A 17,326-nucleotide genomic window follows, 5' to 3' on the forward strand; every position below is an offset into this window, starting at 1 on the left:
ATCTAGAATCATCTCAACCTGCCCAAAGGAATCTCAGCCATTTGTCATCTGTCAGAGAGCCTGTGGGAAACTCTCCATCTGTCACAGGTCCTATAGTGCATTCATCATTTAACAAAGTACCTAGAAGACTTTCATCACATGTCCCAGGTGATCCCACATCTCTAATCTCTGATCATCTGCCTCTAGAATTTAATGTATCTGCTCAGTGTTCACTGAGTCCATCAGCATCTTCAAAAGGAACCCCAGGGTCCATGTTATCTTCTGCAAACATCCAAGGAAAAGTTCAAAATACACAAAGTTATCATGGGCAATTATCACATATAACAGGCACTGGAAAATTCTCCATCTCATGTAGAAGTTCAGTATATGAACCTTGTCCTCAGGAAACTCTGGGACTTTACTCCTTAGGCCAGGGGAGTCAAGCAACTTCTCAATGTGCTCAAGGAACAGTGGGTTCCTGCCTATCTCCACAAGTCTATAGGACTGTCCACATCTGCACAAAGGAGTCTAGGACATCCTCCACCTGCCCAAGGGCTCTCAGGCACTTCCTCACATACACAACATACATGCTCACAGTCCATGTCTGCACAGAGCACAGCAGCATATTCATCATCTACCCAGTATCTCAGCCAGCATGCCAAAAAGACAGTAGAAACTTTGAAATCTGACCCAGGGTTTCCAAGAATTTCCATCACAGCACAAGCATCTGTAGAATCTTTACTAACTCCCCAGTAGTCCCCAAGATATTCATCATCTATACCAGGTGTATGCAAAACTTTGACAGCTACCAGAGGACATGTGGTATCTGATGATGGGCCTCTGGAACTTTCCATATCTTCCCAGGAAAACTTGAGTCCTTTCCATTCTTCCCAATGCCTTTTGAAACTTTCCCTGTCTGTAGAAGGGACTTTTGTTCTCTCTACACCTATGCATGACACTCTAGGACACTCTGTTTCTTCCCAGGGACATCTTGGATCCTGGCAGTCTGCTCAAAGTAATCAACAAACACATCCAACTACTTCAGACTCTTTAGTAACTACGCCTTCGTCAAGAGCAAACAGCCATTTCTTTATCTGGCAAGGGACTCTATCATCTTTCCTAGAGCCATTGATAATTTCCTTATCTGTTCAAGTGAGTTCCAGACCTTCATTGTCTTTACAAGAACCTTGGAGATCGTGCCTTTGTTCACATGGAGAAAATACTCTGGATGTTTCTACCTGTGCACATAGCAATCTAGTGTTATCCAATTCCTCAAGAGGATATTTGGAATCTTCATCATCTACACCAGTGACTGTAGAATCTTCTATACCTGCCAGAGTGGATTTAGGATTGTCTCCATCTGTTTCATGGACTCTGACACCTTGTGTTTCTGCCCAGGATGTTCAAGGGACATCTACATCTGCACAACAGGTTAGGAAACCTTCATTAGATAGTCATAAGAGGACAGAACCTTTGCCATATGCCCAGGATGACCTGGGACTCAGGTCTCTTTCCCTGGGAACTGAGGCAAATTCCAAAATTTCAAAGGAGTTTTGCCATCTGCCCAAGGAAGTTTTTATCCTGCTCTGTCTACCCCAGGTTCTATAGAAATATTGCTATCTGCCTCAAGGCACAAAGGCTTTTCAATTCTACACTCCAAGATGCTGCGAGCTTTTCTCCTTCCTCCAAAAATAACTCAGAACTGTCCATATCTTCAAAGAAGCATCTAGCGTCTTCACCAACTACCAAACCTTCTCTGAAACATTCTCCATCTTCCCAAGAGTCTTGTGGACCTACGCCATCTACATCAGATACTCTGGAACATTCCCTGTAAGACCAAGGGTGGCAGAAACTGTCTGTACCCACAAAAGTGACTCTAGGACAAATACCACTTCAGAAGGGTTATGAAGGAAATTCATTATCTCTTCAAGGAACTGTGAAATTGTCTATATCAGGACAAGAGTCTCTAGGACCTTGCTCATTCGACCAAGGGTCTCCAGAATCATCCTCACCATCCCACAAAGTGCAGGACCCTTCTTATAATTAAGGGTCTGTAGCACAATTCCCATCTCTCCCGGGACATACACCTTCTTTCTCTGCCCAGGGAATATTGCAAAATTTATCATCTTCCAGAGTTACGCTGAAAACATCATCTTCTCTCCAGAAAGATATATGAGGTCTATTAGATGTGCATGGTACTCAGCAACTTCAACCTCATTTCCCAGGATATCTGGAACCTTCCCAATATACTTCAGAGTCATCAGAAACTGTGACATCTCCCCAAATGGTTTTTAAATGTTTAGAATCTTAATCCCTGACTCTAGAAAATTTGCTACCTCTTCCAGAGACTCTAGGACATTTGCTATCTTCCCAAAGTACTGTGTTCCCTTTTGATTCTGACCAACAGATTCAGGAATCATCATCATCTCTCCAAAAATCTTTTCAATTTTCTCCATCTACCAAAGGATCACTGAGACCTACTCCATTTGTTCTAGGCACCTCCCAAAATTTATTATGAGCCCAGTTGTGCCCCAAATTGTCTATATCTGCCTAAGGGTTTCTAGGATCTTCACCACCTCAGCAAGGGTGTTTAAGAGATTCATTATCCATGCAAAGGGCTCTTGGAACTTCCATATCAGCTAAAGCATTTGTAGGACATTCAAAATCTGATCAAGAGTCTCCAGAAATGTTCACATCTTCCCAAGAGAATCTAGGCCCTTCTTTATTCCAAGAGGCTTTAGTACATTCATCATCTATTCCACAAGATTGTGGACTTTCTCAATCTTCAAAAGATATGTTAGGAACATCACTATCTACACAAGATGCTCGAAAAACTCCATCATCTGTCCAAGGGTCTATACTAACTGTACCATCAGGTCAAAGTGTTCTAGAATTTCAGACTTCTTTGGAGCAGCCTCTGGGTACTTCCCAACTTGCTTTAGAGACAACAAAATCTTTGTCATCTTCAAGAGGTTTATAGTACTTTGAAATCTCCCTCAAGGTCTATAGAAACTTCGACATCTATTTTAGAGACACTAACCTTTTCAACATTTGGCAAAGGTGCAGCAGGCCCTTCTAAAACAGACCAAGTGATACTGAGAACACTAACAGTTTCCCACAAACCTCTGGAATTTTCTCCATATGACCAACAGTTAGTGAAAACTGCCTCATCTCAAATGGGGCATGATAGAACTTCACTAACAGACAAAGGTTTACAGGAAATATCTTCAGGTGAAAAGGTGCCTTTAGGAGATTCACCACTGCAGCAAATCTGTTCAGAGAATGTATTGTCTACACAAGGGACTCTAAGACTGTCCATGCCAGCATAAGAAGCTCTTCAATATCTACCGTCTTCTCATGGGATATCAGATTCTTCCATGTCATCTGAAGAGGCTTCAGCCACTTGTTTGGACCAAGGGCATTCAGGAGAGTCATTATCATTTTTGTTATCTAATCTAGGAGATATTGGACTATCTGAATATTCACAGGGGCCATTAGAAACATCTCCATCTACACATAGCAATCTAGAAATACCATCTTCCTCCCATGGATTATAGAAACTTCACTACCTGCCCAAGATTTTCTAGGACATCTGCCTCCTTCATTGCAGATTGTACAACAGGCTCCTCTTATGCCAGAGACATCAGAACCTTTGACATCTACCAAAGAGGCTGGTAATATATCAGACTCTTCCCCAGGAACTTCAGAAACTTTTCCATCTATACCAAGATCTCTGGAAATTTCATTCTCTGCCCAAAGTACTATGGGGCCATCTGTATCTGAAAAAGAAATGATAGGACAATCGGTATCTCTGGAGGAATACCTGGGACCTTCTCTTCCTGAGCAAGGGTCTCTGAGAAGCACTCCACCTGCATCTGCTACCAGGTCACTCTCCCCCTCAAAACAAGGTTGCCAGAAAATACCTTCATGTGTTCAAGAACATGCACCATCTCAGCAATGCTATACAGGAAATTCATTAAATTCACAACAGGCTCTGGGACTGTCCATATCAGCATATGGACATTCACCATCTGCTCATGGGTCTCCAAACACCTCCTTGTCACCTCAAGAGGCTTCAGGCACTTCTTTGTACCAAGGGCATTTACACAGTCATTATCATTATCATTATCTGACCTAGGAGACCTTGAACTATCTAAATATTCACAGGGGACACTAGAAACACCACCATGTACCCATAGCACTCTAGAAATACCATCTTCCTCCCATGGGATTATAGAAACTTCACCACCTGCCCAAGATTCTCTAGGACATCTGCCTCCTTCAGTGCAGATTCTACAACAGGCTCCCCTTATGCCAGAGACATCAGAACCTTTGTCATCTACCAAAGAGGCTTGTAATATATCAGACTCTTTCCCTGGAACTTCAGAGAGGTTTTCAGAATCTCTGGATATTTCATTCCCTGCACAAAGTATTAGGGACCATCAATACCTGAAAAAGAAATTACTGGATCATCAGTATCTCTGGAGAAATACCTGGGACCCTCTCTTCCTGAGCAAGGGTCTCTGAGAAGTACTCCACCTGCATCTGGGACTGGGTCACTCTCCCCCTCAAACAAGGTTGTCAGGAAATATCTTCATGTGTACAAGGACATTCACCATCTCAGCAATGCTATACAGGAAATTCCTTGCATTCACAAGAGGATCTGGGTCTGTCCATATCAGCACAGGAATCACTTGAATATTCACCATCTGCTCAAGGGTCTCCAGATACTTCTTTGTCATCCCAAGAAGCTTCATGTCCTTCTTTGGACGTTGTGTCTTTAGGACATACATTATCAGATCCAGGAGAGCTTGGACTTTCTTTCTCTGATGATAGGACACTAGAAACTCCACCATTTACCCAAAGCAATCTAGAAATATAATCTAAGAATGGGGTTAAAGAAATTTCAACAACTTCTCAAGATTCTATAGAATATCTGCCTCCTTCAGTGCAGAATATGCAACCTTGTCTTATACCACAGACCTCAGAACCTTTGCCAACAGCCAAAGAGGTTTGTACGACTTCAGAATCTGTATTAGGTGCTCTGAAATCTTTACCATCTTTTTTAGAGGCTCCGAATCATTTGGCTTCTTACCAATGTACTCTGGACCCTTCAGTATATGACCAAGGGAATATGGAACCATTAACACCTCTCTACGATACTCTTGGAAAACCCAAACCATCCCAAAGTGTTCTAGAACCTATACCATCTACCGAAATAGGTGTAGGAACTTTCTTTTCAATTGAGTTTTGGGGACTGTCCAATTGTGCACATGACGACTTTATTCCTATTAATTCTCATGGTGCCTGCCTGAGATATTCCTCTTATCCCAATAAAAGCCATAGACATTCCAATTCTACCAAAAAAAATAGCAAGCCATGCTCCATTTCCTAAAGGAGATATCAGATATTCACTTTCAGAACTTGATGCCGTAAGATCATTCCCTTCTGCCAAAAGTAGACTCACATCTTCCATATATGTCAGAAAGGACTCAAGTTCTACCTCTACTCCTCCAGGAGTGTCTCACCCCCAGCATCATCAGAATTGACATTCAGATCTAGTTCCCCTCCTAAAGAAGATCTCAGATGTTCTCCCTCTCCACGAGGTGGCTCCGGACATTCAAAATCAAAGAAAACAAAATTGAAACATGCTCCTAAAGAATCATGCCTCAAATCTGTCCCATCAGAAGATGAACGCTTGAGATTTCACCATTCTCCCACTAAGGTTGGTAAAGAATCGGTTTCTAATAAAGTTGGTTCAGGGTTTAAAACTGAGCCCAAAGAGAGCCTCACTACTACTTCTGCAAAGAGAGGTTGTAGATCTTCACAATCTCATGAGGAGGGCCTCAGATGTTCTCCATCTCCTCAAGGCAGCCCTAGATGTTCCAGATCTACCAAAATCAAATTGGAACAGTTCAACTCTAACAAAGCAGATGTTCATGTTTCCTATTCAGAACACAGGGGCTCCAAACTACATTCTGTCCAAAATAGAGACTAAGCATTCATCCTCCAAAAGGGACCAGAAAACAAAAGATACTCATCAAGAGTGCATAGAACCTTCCATCTCTAAGGGAGGCTTCAGATCCTCACGATCTCATGGGAAGGGTGGAAGAAGTTCTGCATCTCCCCAAGCCAGCCATAAATATTCCAGGTCTATTAAAACTAAATTGGAACAGGCCGCCTCTATCAAAGCAGATGTTCATGCTTCCCATACAGAACATGAGGACTGTAAGCATCTGTCTTTGTCGCAAAGAGGATTTAGTCTGCCAAAAGGGACAAGAAACCAGACACTACTCCCCATCAGAGCATAGAAGCTTCCACTTCTACAGAAGAGGACATAGGGACTACTCCCTCTTATGAAGAGACCCTCAGACATTCTACCTCTCCTCATGGGACTTCCAGCCTTACTTCTACTTCTACCAGAAAAAGACTCAGGCATTTCCCTTATACTCAAGAAGTCATCAAAACTTCCACTGAAGCCCAAGAAAGCTTCAGGTCATCTCCAGATGGAAACAGTCCCAGGGGGAGTGTCAAGTCTTCCTCTTTGTCCCAAAGCAGTGATGTCAGACATCCTGTTTCTACAAAGGAGGACTTTAAACACACTCTTTCCATTCAAGAGGGAAACAAACCTTCCACTGGTGCCAGAGAGGGGAGTGGGACTTGGATTCCAGTACAATGGGGACTCATATATCCACCAATTCCAAAAGGGAGTGCCACATCAATCCCTGTTGTCCAAGGAAATTTCAGACATATGCGACCTCAACTAGCAGACCTAAGATCTTCCCTCTCTTACCAAGGCTAAGACACAGCCTTCCAATATGAACATGGGACCCCCATATGTAACCCTTCTGTCCTAGGAGGGCACAGATGTTCACATTCAGTCTCAGGCAGTCTCCGAAGGATCCCACTGCAAAAAAAAAGGAACCTGAGTTCTTACCTCTCCACTCAAGAAGACATCAGACCTTCTCAATGTGACCAAAGGAGCCTCAGACTTTTCTATGGCAGCTTTAGAATCTTTCAATCTGAAAGAGAGAGCCTCAAAAATAGCCCATCTAAAAAACTGAGCCTCACATTTGCTCCTTTGACCCAAGGTAATTCAGAAATGTTACCTCTAATGTAGAGTGGGTTAGAACTTCAACTTATGCTCCAGGAAGCCTCCAAAATAATCCTTCTGCCCATGGAGGCTTCTAACCTTACAAGCCTGTCAAACCGAAGTTCTAAAGATGCTCATCTCTACAGGGGATCCTGGGTCCTACTCTCTCTTATCATGCCATCTTTAGATCTTCTTATTCACAGGCCAGCCCCATATTTGCCTACTCTGTGCCCCACGTGAACAATAGGAGTTTATAACTTTCCCTTCTTGTCAAACACCTGTTAAACATTTGATTTCCATTCCGGGTTATCTCAGAGGCATATTGAGGCATCAGATTGGTCCATCTGGTGAGGTTACTGAACACACATCATTACTAGGCCACATATATTGTCTCAGAGTGGATGCCAACCAGTTGTGGCCACCTTGTGAACCAGTTTCCAGAAATACTTCACCATGGACCCTCGCATCATCTTGTAATCTGACTTGACTCATTCTTGACAGAGGATACAACCTCTTAAGCTCACTGAGCATGTGTCAGAACTTTAGCCATTCACATTAGCTCATGGTGAACATCAATTTGTGGGCTACACCCATAAAATGTGAACCCTTGTGGCGAATTTGGAATATTCCACCATGTGCCTTCATTCCCTGCTTTTTGGTCATAGATAGATTGGGAGTAAGGATTGGAAAAGGACTGTTACAGCTTGGGTCACTGAGCAAGCCAGCAGGCACTATACAACATGAGATAATAACAGGTGAGGTGTGTTTTCATGCCCCACTGGAATTAGAGGTGGCTATTACTCTCATCACTACCCCACCACATAGGCTCACTTTAGTCTTGAAAAATTAGCAGTTGAGCTGTGCCCTCATATCATTCTGGGTTCTGTGGACTCTATGCCTGAATAGAGTATACAATGGGTCTTATAGCAGCCCAGCTAGTTACTGAAGTGATTCTGCAAGTATGCAGGCTAAGAAACAAAGTACGGCAGGAGCCTAGGACTAATCGGAATCCTTCTGCTGAGCAGTTGCAGGAGCTGGCCCACTAGCAAGATTGTCACTGCCCAAGGACAGCCTGCTGCTGCAAATGCTCAGTGCCACCTGAGTGGAGGCAGACTTATTGAGGCAGTAGAGTTTCCAAATTAAGGGGAGGCCATAGACCATGTTAGAGGAATGAAACATTGGTGTTCAAGACATGCTGGTAATGGTGGTTGAAATAAGAATGTTCCCCATATGCTTATAGATTTGAATATTTAGTCACCAGGGAATGTCACTATTGAAATTATTACAAGGTGTGGCCTTATTGGAGAAGTGTGTCGTTGGGGTGTGCTTTGAAGTTTCAAAGAAGCCATTCTCATGGGATCTCCAGGGTTACACATTAGATCATCTGGCATTTAGAAGACCAATCCATCAGAGATTGACATATTTGTTGGAGGTTAAATTCACTTAGGCACTACCGATGAAATATACTGTCTCTACAAATTCTCTTGTGTGATAGATAACATGCTCCCACTCTAACTTAGCTTTGGGACTCTTAACCATTGTATTCCTCATAAGTCAGGCACAGTCTTCCTGTATTTTGGAAGTAGGATAACTTTTTCCCCAAACTGTATATTCTGGCAAATAAAATAAGAAGCCAAACCTTTAGTCCTAAACTGCAAGAGAGAGAGAGAGAGAGAGAGAGAGAGAGAGAGAGAGAGAGAGAGAGAGAGAGAGAGAGAGAGAGAGAGAGAGAGAGAGAGAGAAACAGGAAAGAAAGAAAGAACATGCAAAAATGCCTTAGATGCCTGTTCTTTATAATTAACTCCCTGAGAGTATGATTTGATTCAGCCAGACAGAAGTCCTTGTGGAATGATTACTGGAGGAACTTTCACAAAGAGAAGCTGCAGGTGTCTGGCCTTGCTAGATCTGCATCATTCAAAGGTTTATGATGAATTAGAACTGTATTGCAGGTATCTGTCCTTTCTATATCTTAGTCCTCCAAAAGATTAACAGCACCTAACTGACTAACCATGTCCAGATATTATTAATCACACTTAGGAAATGCAAAATGGAAGTTTCTCAGTTTCAGGAGATCTAATCTTTTAATTGTTGCTTTCAGTGTCTGTGCTACTGGGGTTATATTTAGGAAGTGGTTTCCCATGTCAATGCATCCAAGTGTACTTCCCACTTTCTCTTCTATGAGGTTCAGTGTTGTTGGTTTTATGTTGAGGTCTTTGATCCATTTGAACTTGAGCTTGGGTATGGTGGTAGATATGGATCTATTTTCATTATTTTATATGCTAATATCCAGTAATACCAGCATCATTTTCTGAATACGCTTTCTTTTTCAATTTTATATTTTTGCTTCTTTGTGAAAAATCAGGAGTTGGTAGGTGTGTGGATTGATATCCATGTTTTTTATTCAATTCCATTGGCCTCCTGTCTGTTTTTATGCCAATACCAGGGTGTTTTCAGTACTGTAGCTTTGGAGTAGAGTTTGAAGTCAGGGAATGTGATGCTTTCAGAAGTTCCTTTATTGTACAGAATTGTTTTGGCTAGCACGTTTTTTTTTTTTGTTTTGGGTTTTTTTTTTTGCTTTTCTATAGAAGGTTGAGTGTTGTTCTTTTGTGGTCCGTGAATAATTTTGCTTGGCATTGCATTGAATCTGTAGATTGCTTTTGGTAAGATTGCCATTTTTATTATGTTTATTCTACCTACCCTGAGAAGCTTCTGTAAAGCAAAAGACAAAACAGCAGCCTACAGAATGGGAAAGATCTTCACCCAACTCATATCAGACAAAGACTGAACTCCAAAATATATAAAGAACTCAAGAAATTGGTCATGAAAAGAACAGATAATATAATAAAAATGGGGTATAGACCTAAACACAGAACTCTCAACAGATAAATCTAAAATGGCTTTTCAGCCATTAAGGAAATGCTCAACATCCTTAGCCATCAGAGAAATGAAAATCAAACAACTATAAGATTCCATCTTAAACCTGTCAGAATGGCTAAGATCAAAAATACTGATGACTGGGCTAGAGAGATGGCTCAGAGGTTAAGAGCATTGCCTGCTCTTCCAAAGGTCCGGAATTAAATTTCCAGCAACCACATGGTGGCTCACAACCATCTGTAATGGGGTCTGGTGCCCTCTTCTGGCCATACACACAGACAGAATATTGTATACATAATAAATAAATAAACAAAAAAAACAAACAAATAAATAAATATATTTAAAAAATACTGATGACTACTTATGCTGGAGAGGTCACGGTGTAAAGAGAATACTCCTCCAATGCTGATGGGAGTGCAAGCTGATATAGTTACTTCGGAAATCTGTATGATGATTTCTCAGAAAATTAGGAAACGACCTACCTCAATAACCAGCAATGCTACTTTTGGGTATAAACCCAAAGGATGCTCAATCATACCACAAGGACATGTGCTCATCTATGTTAATAGCAGCATTATTTGTCATAACCAGAACCTGGAAATAACCTAAATGCCCTTTGACTGAAGAATGGATAAAGAAGATGTGGTACATTTACACAATGGAGTACTACAGAGTGGAAAAAATAGTGACATCTTGAAATTTGTGGGCCAATGGATAGATCTAGAAAACACCATATTGAGTGAGGTAACCCAGACCCTGAAAGATAAATATCATATGTATTCAGACATAAGTGACATTTAGACATAAAGCAAATAAAAAACAGCCTACAATTCACAATCCCAGAGGACCTAGACAACAAAGAGGACCCTAAGAGAGACATATGTGGATCTAATCTACATGGAAAGTAGAAAAAGACAAGATCATGTGAGTAAATTGGGAACATGGGGATAATGGGAGTGGGTAGAAGGGAAGGGTGAATGGAGGGAAACAGAGAAAAATGTATAGCTCAATTAAAAATAAAGAAATGTAAAATATTACATGGACTCTTTGTCTCTTTTTAGATCTCTCAATGGTTTAGTTCTCTTTCTTTATAACCTGTAGAGGTTCCCTTTAAGAGAGGGCAAAGATCTCCACACAGCTGCAGCTGCAGTTACCTACAAACTAGCTGATAAGTTTTGTTACATATCTTCAAAGAATGCATGTGTCTTCACAGCAGTAAAACACTGACCAAAGCACTGGTCTTTGTGTATGATATGCTGGTCTAGGGACAGGGTTGAATTCATGTGTCTTGAGATCCACTTTCCTTAGCCTTTGGACGGCACTAGTAGTGGAGGCAGGGGAAAATGTGCAAATTTAAAGTCTCAAAATGCTGATGGGAGATCTCCAGGAAGTGGTGATAATGGATATGGGGACTGGAAAGGGGAGCCATGCAGATCAAGAATCAACAATCCCTTATTCATTTAGACTTCCTGCAACTTCTGCAATATCGATAGCTTCTACTTTGCTATTTCCTCCATGAGAAATATGCTCAACAAATCAGAAAGATCCTGTCAGTGGCGGTGATATTATTAGTGTGTTGCAAAGAAGGACAAACTCATGTTCATCTGCTGCTGTCACCCCTCTAAATGCATCTCACCTGAGCAGAGACTGTTTTCTGTTTTATCGTGGAAAGGATTCTACTTAACTGCCTTTTAAAAAAATATACAACTTAATAAAGCTCAATCAGAAGGAATGGGGAAATAAGTCAATGGGGCATGGATTTTCAAAGATAAACTTGCATGTTTAGAGTGTCACTCCAGAATCTCCTTTTAATGTCATCCTACATCTGGAAGGCCACATGGCTCTTTAATAAGCCACATTTAGAGGTATTTTAAGGGGAAAAAGCAGCATACAGACAATATACACAAGATCCATAAAAATGTTTCTTTTTCATTATGTTGGAAATACTATTTCATGTTTCAGTTTATCCAAAGCACAAAATATAGTATTAACTGTATTAAAATGAATACTTATAGGTGACATAGTACAGTTTTTATTTTATTTTTTTACAATATAATTCTTCTATGGATTGTTAGTGTCTGCTAATCATCTATTGCACCAACATGATTAGTTAAAGTTTATCATCAGGATGTAAGTATCGGAGAATTGTGTCTAATAGGGTTCAAACCTGTGGTGTCAATTGCCTTCTGGGGTCATAGAATGGATTCACAGAAATAAGGACACTCTTGAACAATTCATTATGTGATTGTATTTCTCATTGTTCACAGAAAGTAAGCTTGACACCCAATACCTCTAACCAGTGTGATCCAAAATGTGTTTGTCCATTGAAAATATTCCAAATCAGTGGTCACATGAAGAAAATCATAGACCTCCTTGGCCATAGGGATTATATACAAAACTTCAGGCAAAGCAGGAAAATATCCTTGGAACCTTGGCTATCAGGGATATTTTTAAAATTATCTTGGCAAAAAATAAGCTTCCTAGGGCAAAATGGGAATGCCTGAGGACCATCACCTCCTGGGAGGATCTATGGGGCTCTTATAGCCACAGAGATAACCACAGAGGCTATATTGCACAGAAGTGGAATTTCTGTATCACCCTTTTTTAACATGGGAAAGTTTGAGATTCCATTTGGTTCTAAGCCCACCTTTATCAGGAACACAAGGTTTTAGAGTTACTTCATTAAAAAGCCTACTTCAATAGAGCTCTTTGTTGGACAGGATGCAAATGGAGCTCCATAGGTACAAAGTCTTCCTAGCCTCTCTTCTGGACAGAATCCAGTAGTCCCTCAGCTCTGAAGAGCTACTTCACCCCTCTCCTCCCATGACCTTCATTATCAAATCATACTTTGGTTTCTCCTCATGATAACTACACACAGTATCTTTGCCCCAGCAAGTTCTGCTTATTCCCTCTGAGAACCTGGTCAAACCTGCTCTTTCTGTCATCCAAAAGTTTTCTACTCCATGCAGATGCAGTGTTCCTCCTGCTCACCCCCTCTCTCTCTCTCTTTTGGTTCTGCTCAGTGCTTCTATTTCACTATTGTTCCACTCGCTCTCAGATATGACAAGCTCATTGTGCCCCCATGAAGGCTTAAACCAGTTTCACCCTAAAGCAAATTTCCTAGCACAAAGTCATGCTTGAATCCAGAGAGGAAAGCTGCTCTCAGTTCACAAGAAAGGACTGACATTAATCAGAAAGATTTTCTTAGTCAGATGTTGCTGTCTGGGTTGTATTGGGCTTATTTCTGAATGTGGTACTTATAACATCCTTCTAATCACTGTGAAATTGCAGGAGGAGGGGCCAGCACATGTAAGAAAGGATCTTCCAAATGGCATCAAATGAAATTTTCTCTGTGAAAGACCCCTACTTAGCAGCATTAAGTTAGCAGCAGCAATAACGCTATTTTACAAGGTTTGAATTTTTGAGCAATATAACTGAAAGCTAGGACAGGGGAGTTCAATTTAGAGATAAGGTCGTTGGTCAACTTAGGGGCAGGGGCATTGAGCCAGACAAGATATCTATGGTCGACCATCTGGACTGCCAGCAGGAAACTTGGGGTCCAGAAGAAGAGTTGTACCCTAGATAGGCCGAGTCAGCATACATATCTGATTTCTTGGAAACCACAGAACTGTACTCAGTTTGAACCCGAGCCTTATTTGAATTGCCCAATCAGAACCCTGTAACTATGTGTCTCACTTCTGTACCCGCGCTTCTGCCTCCCTACCCTATAAAAAATCCACTGCCCCAACCTGAAGGCGCGCTAAGTCCTCCGAGCGACTAAGACGCCCCAGGTACCTGTGTATCCGAAATAAACCTCTTGCTGATTGCATCCGCACACGTGGCCTCGCTGTTCCTTGGGAGGGTCTCCCCAGATTGAAAGGCAGCCCACCCTGGGGTTCTTTCACTCTGCATATGTGTTATAGTTGTGTGGCTTGATCCTACTGTGGGCCTCCTGACTATGGGAACAGGTACTATCTCCAGCTCTTTTACAGGCTTTGGAAACCTACTCCTCATTCTGGGTCACCTTGCACTGCCTTGGTGCATGGGAGGTGCTTAGTCTTACTGCAACTTTGTTTGCTATGTTTTGTTGATTTCCATAGGTTACCTACCCTTTCTTGAACAGAAGTAGAGGAGGAGTGGATTGGAGGTGGGAACCGAAGGAGATGGAATAGAACAAGGAGGGGAGGGTGGAGGTTGCATCTGGGATGTAAAGTAAATAGTCAAATGAATTTAATATTTGAAAAATAAATCATAACTTCTTCCTTTCCAATTCGAATCCCCTTGATCCCATTATGTTGCTAGAACTTCAAGCATTATATTGAAGAGGAATGGCGAGAGTGGACAGCCTTGTCGTGTTCCTGAGTTAAGCAGGATGGCTTTGAGTTTCTCTCTGTTTAATTTGATGTTAGCTGTCACCTTGCTGTATATAGCTTTTATTATATTTAGGTATGACCCTTGTATCCCTAATCTCTCCATGACTTTTAACATTAATGGATGTTGAATTTTGTCAAATGCTTTTTCAGCATCTAATGGGATTTGAATTGGAAAGGAAGAAGTTAAACTTTCGTTATTTGCAGATGATATGATAGTGGACATAAGCGACCCCCAAAACTCCACTAAAGAATTTTACAGCTGAGGCCGGGCGGTGGTGGCGCACGCCTTTAATCCCAGCACTCGGGAGGCAGAGGCAGGCGGATCTCTGTGAGTTCGAGGCCAGCCTGGTCTACAAGAGCTAGTTCCAGGACAGGAAACAAAAGCTACAGAGAAACCCTGTCTCGAAAAAAAATCAAAAAAAAAAGAATTTTACAGCTGATAAACAGCTTTAGTAATGTGGCAGGATACAAGATCAACTCCAAAAAATCAGTAGCCCTCTTATACGCAAATGATATGGAAGCAGAGAGGGAAATCAGAGAAGCTTCACCATTCACAATAGCCACAAACAGCATAAAATATCTTGGGGTAAATCTAATCAAGGAAGTGAAAGATCTATTTGACAAGAACTTTAAGGTATTGAAGAAAGAAATTGAAGAGGATACCAAAAAATGGATGGACCTCACTTGCTCTTGGATTGGGAGGATCAATATAGTAAAAACGGCAATTCTACCAAAGGCAATTTATAGATTCAATGCAATCACCATCAAGATCACATCAAAATTCTTCAAAGATCTGGAGAGGACAATAATCAACTTTATATGGAAAAACAAAAAACATAGGATAGCCAAAGCAATTCTATACAATAATTGATCTGCTGGCGGCATTACCATCCCTGACTTCAAACTCTATTACAGAGCTACAATAATAAAAACAGTGTGGTACTGGCATAAAAACAGAGAAGTCGACCAATGTATTTTATCCCACAAACCTATGAACACCTCATTTTTGAAAAAGGAGCTAAAAGTATACAATGGAAGAAAGAAAGCATCTTCAACAAATGGTGCTGGCACAACTGGATGTCAACCTGTAGAAGAATGAAAATAGACCCATATCTATCACCATGCACAAAACTCAAGTCCAAATGGATTAAATACCTCAATATCAAACACACTGAACCTGATAGAAGAGAAAGTGGGAAATACCCTTCAACAGGTGGGCACAGGAGATTGCTTCCTATGTATAACCCCAGCAGCACAGACATTAAGGGCAACATTGAATAAATGGGACCTACTTAAACTGAGAAGCTTCTGTAAAGCAAAGGACACTGTCACTAAGACACAAAGGCAACCTACTGATTGGGACAAGATCTTCAGCAACCCCACAACAGACAAAGGTCTGATCTCCAAAATATATAGAGAACTCAGGAAACTAGACTTTAAAATGCTAATTAACCCAATTAAAAAATGGGGCACAGAACTGAAAGGAGAATTCTCAACAGAAGAAGTTCAAATGGCCAAAAGACACTTAAGATCATGCTCAACCTCCTTAGCAATTAGGGAAATGCAAATCAAAACAACTTTGAGATATCATCTTACACCTGTCAGAATGGCTAAAGTCAAAAACACCAAGGATAGCCTTTGCTGGAGAGGCTGTGGTGGAAGGGGTACCCTCATCCATTGCTGGTGGGAATGCAATCTTGTGCAACCACTGTGGAAGTCAATGTTTCGGTTTCTCAGAAAATTCGGTATCAACCTACCCCTAGACCCAGCAATACCACTCTTGGGAATATACCCAAGAGATGCTCTATCATATGACAAAAGCATTTGTTCAACTATGTTCATAGCAGTATTATTTGTAATAGCCAGAACCTGGAAACAACCTAGATGCCCTTAAATGGAAGAATGGATGAAGAAAGTATGAAATATATAAACACTAGGGAACGACGCTGCGGTAAAAAACAATGACTTCTCGAATTTTGCATGCAAATGGATGGAAATAGAAAACACTATCCTGAGTGAGGTGTCCCAGGCCCAGAAAGATGAACATGGGATGTACTCACTCATAATTTGTTTCTAGCCATAAATAAGGGTCACAGAGTCTACAATAGGTGAACCTAAAGAAGCTAAGTAAGAAGGTGAAACCAAGGAAAAACATATAGTTATCCTCTTGGCTAAGGGAAGTAAACAAAATTGCTGGGGAGAAAATTGGGATCTTGGGGGTGGGGTGGGATGGGGGTAAGGGGAGATGGGGAGAGAAAAGGTAGAAGGGAATGGGGGAGGACTTGGGGAAACAGGAAGATTGGGATAAAGGAAGGTTGGATAGGGTAGCACGGAACCACAATTCTTAGTTAAGGGAGCCACTTTAGGGTTGACAAGAGACCTGACCCTAGAGGGGCTCCCAGGTGCCCAAGCTGAGGTCCCCAGTTAGTTTCTTGGGCAGCTGAGGATAGGGAACCTCAAATGACTCTATCCTAGAGCAATACTGATGAATATCTTGCATATCATCATAGAAACTTCATCTTGTGATGGATGGAGATAGAGACAGAGACCCACACTGGAGCACTGGACTGAGTTCCCAAGGTCCCAATGAGGAGCAGAAGGAGGGAGAACATGAGCAAAGAAGTCGGGACTACGAGGGGTGCACCCACCCACTGAGACAGTGGAGATGATCTACTGGGAGCTCACCAAGGCCAGCTGGACTGTGACTGAAAAAGCATGGGATAAAACTGGACTTTCTGAACATGGTGAACAATGAGGGCTGATGAGACACAAAGGACAATGGCATGGGGTTTTGATCCTACTTAATGTGCTGGCTTTGTGGGAGCCTAGCCAGTGTGGATGTTCACCTTCCTAGATATGGATGGAGGGGGGAGGACCTAGGACTTACCACAGGGCAGGGAAATCTGACTGCTCTTTGGACTGGAGAGGGAGGGCGAAAGGAGTGGGGGGAGGGGGAGAAGGGTGGGAGGAGCAGAAGATGGGTGGGAGGAGGGGGAGGGAAATGGGA

Source organism: Microtus oregoni, unplaced genomic scaffold, assembly GCF_018167655.1.
Source record: "Microtus oregoni isolate MIOR12 unplaced genomic scaffold, Mior012 000113F_ref0000058, whole genome shotgun sequence".
In the NCBI taxonomy this organism is placed as follows: domain Eukaryota; kingdom Metazoa; phylum Chordata; class Mammalia; order Rodentia; family Cricetidae; genus Microtus; species Microtus oregoni.